The 7,340-nt window shown below is 39.5% G+C and overlaps 1 pseudogene; it reads right to left on the bottom strand.

Moving 5' to 3' along the window:
- Positions 1 to 1,455: 1,455 nt before the first annotated feature.
- Positions 1,456 to 6,769, bottom strand: LOC101441099 (eukaryotic peptide chain release factor subunit 1 pseudogene; annotated as a pseudogene).
- Positions 6,770 to 7,340: the final 571 nt, after the last annotated feature.

Below are 7,340 nucleotides of genomic sequence, written 5' to 3'. Positions count from 1 at the left end.
GTTCTCTATATCTGTTTCCTTATACAGAGGAATTCAACTCTGTCACAGCCCAACCACACCCATCACTTAATTCATACTTCAAATATAAGGACAGCTGCAGGAAGGTGATTGGTTCACAACAAACAAATACCACTCCAGTTGTTAAGTCAGTCTTCTTAGACAGTAGAAGAAAAAAAAATATTTTTCTGTCAGAAAATAGCATTTTTAAAGGATTTTCTTAGCATCAATACAGTGCAGCACAGATAAACTATGCTCTGGTAATTTATACTGAATGGAAAACATGGGAAAATATGAACTCAACATATTTCTTTTCCCATTCCCAAAAGATGCACTGAGATATATACAAAATTTGATGCTGATGTTTTGCTTAATGGGGGGTATTCATTCCACCATGCTTTCATCATCAATTTTTTGTGACATGCAGGGGCTGGGTATGTGAAGGCCAATAAGATGAAGTGCTCACTGTCTAGTGGGGGATTCTGACAATGGGACAGTGAGACTGGAACTATTGGAAAAGGCAGCCATAGCATGTGGTTTGGGAGCACATAAGAGGGACATGCAACCATGGGGCATCCAGGGAAAGCCCCACAGAGAAGGGAGTACCTGGCATGGGTTTGAAATCTGAAGCAAGTTGTGTGTAAAAGAAAAAGCATGGTGACTTCAGAGGACAGCTGGGTCTCAATAGAGTATAAACATAGATGAATTGGGGATTCTGGGAAAAGAGGGTGCAGAGCTGGGCAAAGGCAGGCCTTGTTTTTGTTTGCTTGTTTGATTTATTTTCATAACTTATTTTGATAAAATTTCAAATTTACAGGAAAGTTGTAACAATAGTACAAAGAACTTCTGTGTACCCTTTGGGAAGATTCACCAGTTTTCTTTTTGCCTCACTGGTCTCTTGTCTTGTATTTTTGGACAGAAATATCATATAAGTGACACTGTGTCCTTCACATATAATTACATGCAAAAGCACAAGATATTCTTTTATTGGTGGTGTTAGCTCTGATTACTTGGCTGAGTTGGTGTCAGCCAGGTCTCTCCATTGTAAAGTTACTATTTTTCCAGTTTAATTAATAAGTAATTTGTGATAGATACTTTGAGACTATGTCAATATCCAGTTCTCCTTATAAAACTTTAATCCACTGATTTGAGCACCTCTTAATGACTTTTGTCTGAATCAATTATTGGTATGTTATTTGAAAAAATGGTGATTTTTTTCTCAAATCTGTATTTTCTTATTATTAATTGACATTCTACTCTAAAGAAGAGATTTGTCTCCTCATTCATTCATTTATTTATTATCAATATCGAATCTTAGATTCTTGGTTTATGTAATGGGTTATAATCTATAAATGCAAGAGCAACCAATTTCACCAAGCAAAAGTAAAACCTGGGATTCTTTTTAAAATTAGTCCCAAGTAGTATTTAGGAATAGAGTTGTAGTCTGCTGTGCTGACATCATGACAAAAAAAAAATGTAGGGTTGGGTGTAATTTTGTTTTGGTTTTCTTTTCACTGTCCAATGCTCATGGATTAAGTTCTGGAAATGTTCCATTTGTAAGGCAGGGATCTTTTTGGATTCCACCTTGGGTTGGATGCTAGAGGGTGAGGCGCAGTTTGCTGGACCCATGTTGACTACACAGTAGTCATCAGGTTAAAAAGATTCATCATCTCCCCCTTGGTATTCCCTTCCCTGGAAATTTGCTCAGTATTGCAAGATACCTCCAATTCCACCAAATCCTTTCACAAACTGGAAACCTTCTTGTGACTTATCTGTGATGATTTCCAATGTAGCTCCAAATTTTTTACAGTTGTTAGCAAATGATTCCAGCAGGTGTATGCTCTCAATCAGCTCATATTCCTGTCCTGTCTCTTTGCCTGTGAAATGAGATTTATCCTTCTTTTGTTCTGGAGTTAGAGAATTCTCTCCTCTTCTGTGCCTTTGCAATGAAGAATATATCTCATTATATCCAGATTTTCGTGCGTCATTATAATCTCTAGATTTCATTTCCAAAGCTTTGAGTATATTGTCAGCTCCAAAACAGTATTTGCCTGTGTTCTGGCTGATTCCATCAAAATATCATCCTATTAATTTCTTTTCTTGAATAAATCTCATGTTGGAGAGAACTTCAGTAGGTAACTCAAAAGCTTAGTTGAATCCTTTTTTTACCACTACAGGAAATATCAACTAATTTAAAAACTTTTGATTGCAACCTCTGATCAAACTTATCAGATTGACTTAATTCAGTTTCAAAGTCAGCTAAAATGAGACTAGCCAAATGCACTTTTTCCCCAGAAATCAACAGCTGCACAGCAGTCTCAGCCACTTTCCAAACATATCTATGTTGTTTTACTATTCTTTAACTGGCAAAAAAGCAAGGCAGACAGTCATACTCTATTGTGCTTCTTGGGTGATCCACAGTGAATTTGTTCAGGACTACTCTTGTGTTTTGATTACTGTGGCTTTGTGATAAGCTTTTTAAAAATAATATACTTTATAACTAAAAGATACTTAGATTACATAAACATTACATAAAAAATATAGGGCTTCTCATATGCCCCACTCTCTCCCCCTCCCACATTTTCCCACATTAACAACATCCTTAATTAGTGTAGTACATTTTGTTAAAATTGATAAATACATTTTGGAGCATTGCCACTAAGTGTAGATTATAGTTAATATTGTAGTTTACACTCTGCCACACAATTTTGTAACTTAATGCAAGATATATAATGGCTTGTATCTGTCATTGCAATGTCATTCAGGAGTATTCCCGAGTCCCAAAAGTGTCCCCATATTACACCTGTTTTTCCCTCTCCCTTCCCTTAGAAACTTCAGTGGCCACTGCCTTCACATCAATGATAAAATTTCTTCCATTGCTAGAATTCACAATAAGTCTACAGTAGTCAACTCTAGTCCCTCATTTATTCCCTAATCCTGAGGATTCTGGGATGGAGATTCACACAATAACTGAAGGAATATTAAATTCTCATCCTGGGGAGCTATGCCACATTCTCTAATAAGTTTAAAGATTAGGAAGTGTGAGTCCTCCAACTTCATTCTTCTTTTTCAAGATGGCTTTAGCTATTCATGGCCTTTATCCTTCCATAAAAATTTGATGATTGGCTTTTCCATTTTTGCAAAGGGGTCTTAGAATTTTGATTGGGCTTGTGTTGATTCCATAAATTTCTTCAAGTAGGACTGACAAACTAGTTATGTTTATTCTTCTAATCCATGAACATAAAATGCTTTTCCTTTATTTAGGTATTCATTGAGTTCTTTAGTAATGTTGTGTAGTTTTCTGTGTACATGTCCTTTATATTCTTGGTTAGATTTATTCCTAGATATTTAAATCTTTTAGTTGCTATTGTAAATTGAATTTTTTTTTGATTTCTCTTTCTTTTTGTTCATTGCTTGTGTAAACACTACTGATTTTTGGGTGTTGAACTTAAATCCTGCCACTTTGCTTAATTCATTTGTTAGCTCTAGAAGCTTTTTTTTTGTCTTTATTTATTTTTTTAATGTTACATTCAAAAAATATGAGGTCCCCATATACTCCCCACCTCCCTCACCCCACTCCTCCCCCCATAACAACAACCTCCTCCATCATCATGAGACATTCATTGCATTTGGTGAATACATCTCTGAGCACCGCTGCACCTCATGGTCAATGGTCCACATCATAGCCCACACTCTCCCACAGTCCACCGGTGGGCCACGGGAGGACATACAATGTCTGGTAACTGTCCCTGCAGCATCACCCAGGACAACTCCAAGTCCCAAAAATGCCCCCACATCTCATCTCTTCCTCCCACTCCCTACTCCCAGCAGCCACCATGGCCACTTTCTCCAAACCAACACCACACTTTCTTCGATTACTAATCACAATAGTTCATGAATAGAATATCAGTAAATCCACTCTAATCCATACTCTATTCCTCCATCCTGTGGACCTTAGAATGGTTGCGTCCACTCCACATCTATATCAAGAGGGGGCTTAGATTTCACATGGATGCTGGATGCAATTCTTCTGCTTTCAGTTGTAGGCGCTCTTGGCTCCCTGCAGTGGTGGTTGACCTTCTTCACTTCCATGTTAGCTTAGTGGGGTAAGTCCAATAAACCAGAGTGTAGGACTTTCAGGTCTTTTGAGACTCAGGGCCTGGCTATCACATGGTCAGTCCAGAGATTCAGTTACCCTGGTGTCCCCTGCTCCCACCCTGCCTTTCGCTTCCTTATACTTTGCCCGCCTGTTCCTCATAACCTCCCTGTATTATGGCCCTTCTCAGCAGCAGTTTGTGCTGCTGCCTCCCTCCGCCCCTCCTCCCAGCCACTGTTATCTTCCCCCTCCCAGCCGATCGCTGTTCTCCCCGCCTCATTTCAACCGCCCTCATCCCGTATCCGCCCCGGCACAACCTCGGAAACAACCCCCTCTGCCATCAATGGCTTATGTCATAAACCGCAGGTCCGCCCTTGCCTCTGCAGCCAATCCTCAGCTGCCCCGTGGACATGCCCCTCCCACAACCTCCCCGCCTCCATGACACTATAAAACCCCATGTACTTCCCGAATAAAATCAGACCTGCGCATAGACCTCGTCTCCGTGGTTTTTCCTCCATCGAACCGCACGTCCCCACCAAGCCTTGAGCCGCCCGCTGCCGCCCCGGTCAGGCCGTGGCGTAGGCCCAATCCCCGGCAGCGACTCGCCTGCAGTGACCCGCCTGCAGTGCCGCAGCGGAGGCCAACACCCTGGGTATATATTAAACCCCAGCAACAGCTACAGGTCTGGTAAAAGTAACAGGAGAGACTTGTGGACAAAGGTCACATCTAAGTCCAGCTCCATCACACAGAAACACAAACTCCATAGTAGGGCCAACTGAGATGGCACTGAATTCCATCTGCCATGACCATAGAACCTGTGGGTCTCTGTAGCCCTCAGAAGAACCAATACCTGGGGTTGTATCTACTTTATCTGTCTCTGGGACTCTGCTCAGGTGTGCATAAGGGCAACCCCTCTGATAACCTCCCGCCTCTTTTTGGAGACTCATAGCTAAATAAACTCATTTGTCCTTTCCATTTCCCCCTTTTATTCAGATCAAAAAGCATTTTTAACTCCTGGTATTATATGTAGATTGAGAAATTCTGCTGGTCCGAGTTGACCCTTTTGTTCAAGGTCATTTTCTAGTTACATCATCAGCTGGTACTTGGAATTAATCCCTCAGCACCAGGGAGGCTCATCCCTGGGAGTGATGTCACATGCTGGGGGGAAGGCAACACATTTACATGCTCAATTTGTCTTTGAGACTGACCACATTTGAGCAACACGAAGACTCTCAGGAGGTAACTTTTAGGCACCCTGCAGCTTTAGGCCTTGTTCTTATTTCAGGAGCTCAGGCTCACAAGCGTAGTCATTAGTATCAAGGGCTCGTTGTTGGACCTTCCTTCTTTTTTGGTCTTTGCTGATGCACTTGGGGGATTGTTGCTCTTCCTTTAGGGACTGTGATAGAGCTCCCCTGGCTGGGAACTCAGCACTCCCTCCATTGTTGTTTTTCATTGTAACCACTATGATAATATCCAAACATTTTTATGTACCCTGGATATATGCCCTGGAGAACTCCCTGCCAACCATGTGTCCCTTCTCAATAACATCCCACACCAGTATTCCTCCCCTGCGATTGTTGAACCTCTCCAGCAATGAAGATTGACTTTCACTGTGGGCCCTAAGGTGAGGGGGAAAGAGGTATTGAATAGATGGGACCAATTTAACTGTGTGGACAATAGAAGTGTTCCACAAGATTATGCAAGGATGGATATAAGACATGTTAAATTACACCAAAAATATATAGGGGCTGATAGGCTAAAATGTAAATCATAATATAAAACATAAGATAACTAAAAATTTAGAAAATTGTATAATCTAAAATATAAACCACAATAGAAACCCAAATGTTACCTTGTGTGAAAGCTATTGTCTCAATATCTGTACATCAGTTTCAGTAAATGTAGTATGAATATGTAAAAAGATTATTGCTGTGGAAGGGAAAAGGGTTTTATGTTGGATATGTGGGAGTAATGTATATTGTATGTATTAATTACTGTGATCTAAAACTTTCGTGAAGATAAGCTTAATAATTAGGAAAAGAGAAAAGAAAAAGATAGAACGCAGACACTGAGGAAAAGATGGAAGTAGTTGCCTTGCCAATATGCATACAAGGGCAACACTTATTCCAGTGATGGAAGGCAAAACAAAAACAAAGCTTTTGCATTTTTTAATTTTTTGATACCCAATTTATTTTTACCTTAATTTTTCTAAATTAATATGTATTCTATATCTAACCTTTAAACTCATCACTATATTCCATTTTACTATTAATGGAACCTGGCAATATATTGGGCTTCACTTTTGAAGTTTTGGATCTAGGAGCTTTTTGATGGAATTTTTAGGATTTTCTGTATATAGAATCAGGTCATCTGCAAATAGAAAAAGTTTTATTTCTCATTCAAATTTGGTTCCTTTTATTTCTTTTTCTTGCCTAATTGCACTGCAAGAACTTCCAGTACAATGTTGAAAAACAATAGTGACTGTGAGCATCCTTGTCTTGTCCCTGTTCTTAGAGGGAAAGTTTTCAGTCATTCACCATTGAATAGGATGTGAACTGTGGACTTACCTATGCCCTTTATCATATTGAGGAGGTTTCTTTCTATTCCTACTATTTTTACAAAGAAATAGTGCTGGAATTTGTCAAATTCCTTTTCTGCATCAATCACAATGATCATATTTTATCTTCATTGCAGTATGTGGTGCATTACAATAATTGATTTTCTTATGCTGAGCCTAACTTGCCTACTAGGGATGAATCCCACTTGGTCATGGTATATAATTCTTTTAAAATTCTGTGACTCCAGTTCGTAGTATTTTGTTGAGATTTTGCATTTGTACTCATAAGAGATATTAGTCTATTGTTTTCTTTTCTGGTGGTATTTTTATCTGTGTTCTGAATATAGTGAGGGGCTGCATAAAACAACAGCTTCCTGTCAAACTGAGAGGGATACATCAGACCAAAGAATGACCTGGGCAAGTCCAATTTGTCGAGTAAGTTAGCGTTTATTAGAGGACTTACGTGGGATCCTCTTCTGAGTTCTGAGCTCAATCATCCACATTTATCACAAAATGAGATCACAAAAGGATCTTTTATAGTACATATGTACATGCAAATGGGGAAGGCCCATTGAGGGAGCATGATTTCTAAAGAATGCAGTACTTTGGACATATAGCAAAGTAATAGACATTCATAATGTTTATCAGTAGGGGAAATGGACATTCAAAATGCTCATCAGCAGAGTAGAA

This window comes from Dasypus novemcinctus, chromosome 2 (assembly GCF_030445035.2).
Source record: "Dasypus novemcinctus isolate mDasNov1 chromosome 2, mDasNov1.1.hap2, whole genome shotgun sequence".
NCBI lineage: Eukaryota > Metazoa > Chordata > Mammalia > Cingulata > Dasypodidae > Dasypus > Dasypus novemcinctus.
The sequence above is the reverse complement of the archived record's forward strand: the minus strand, read 5'-3'. Positions and strand labels throughout refer to the sequence as shown.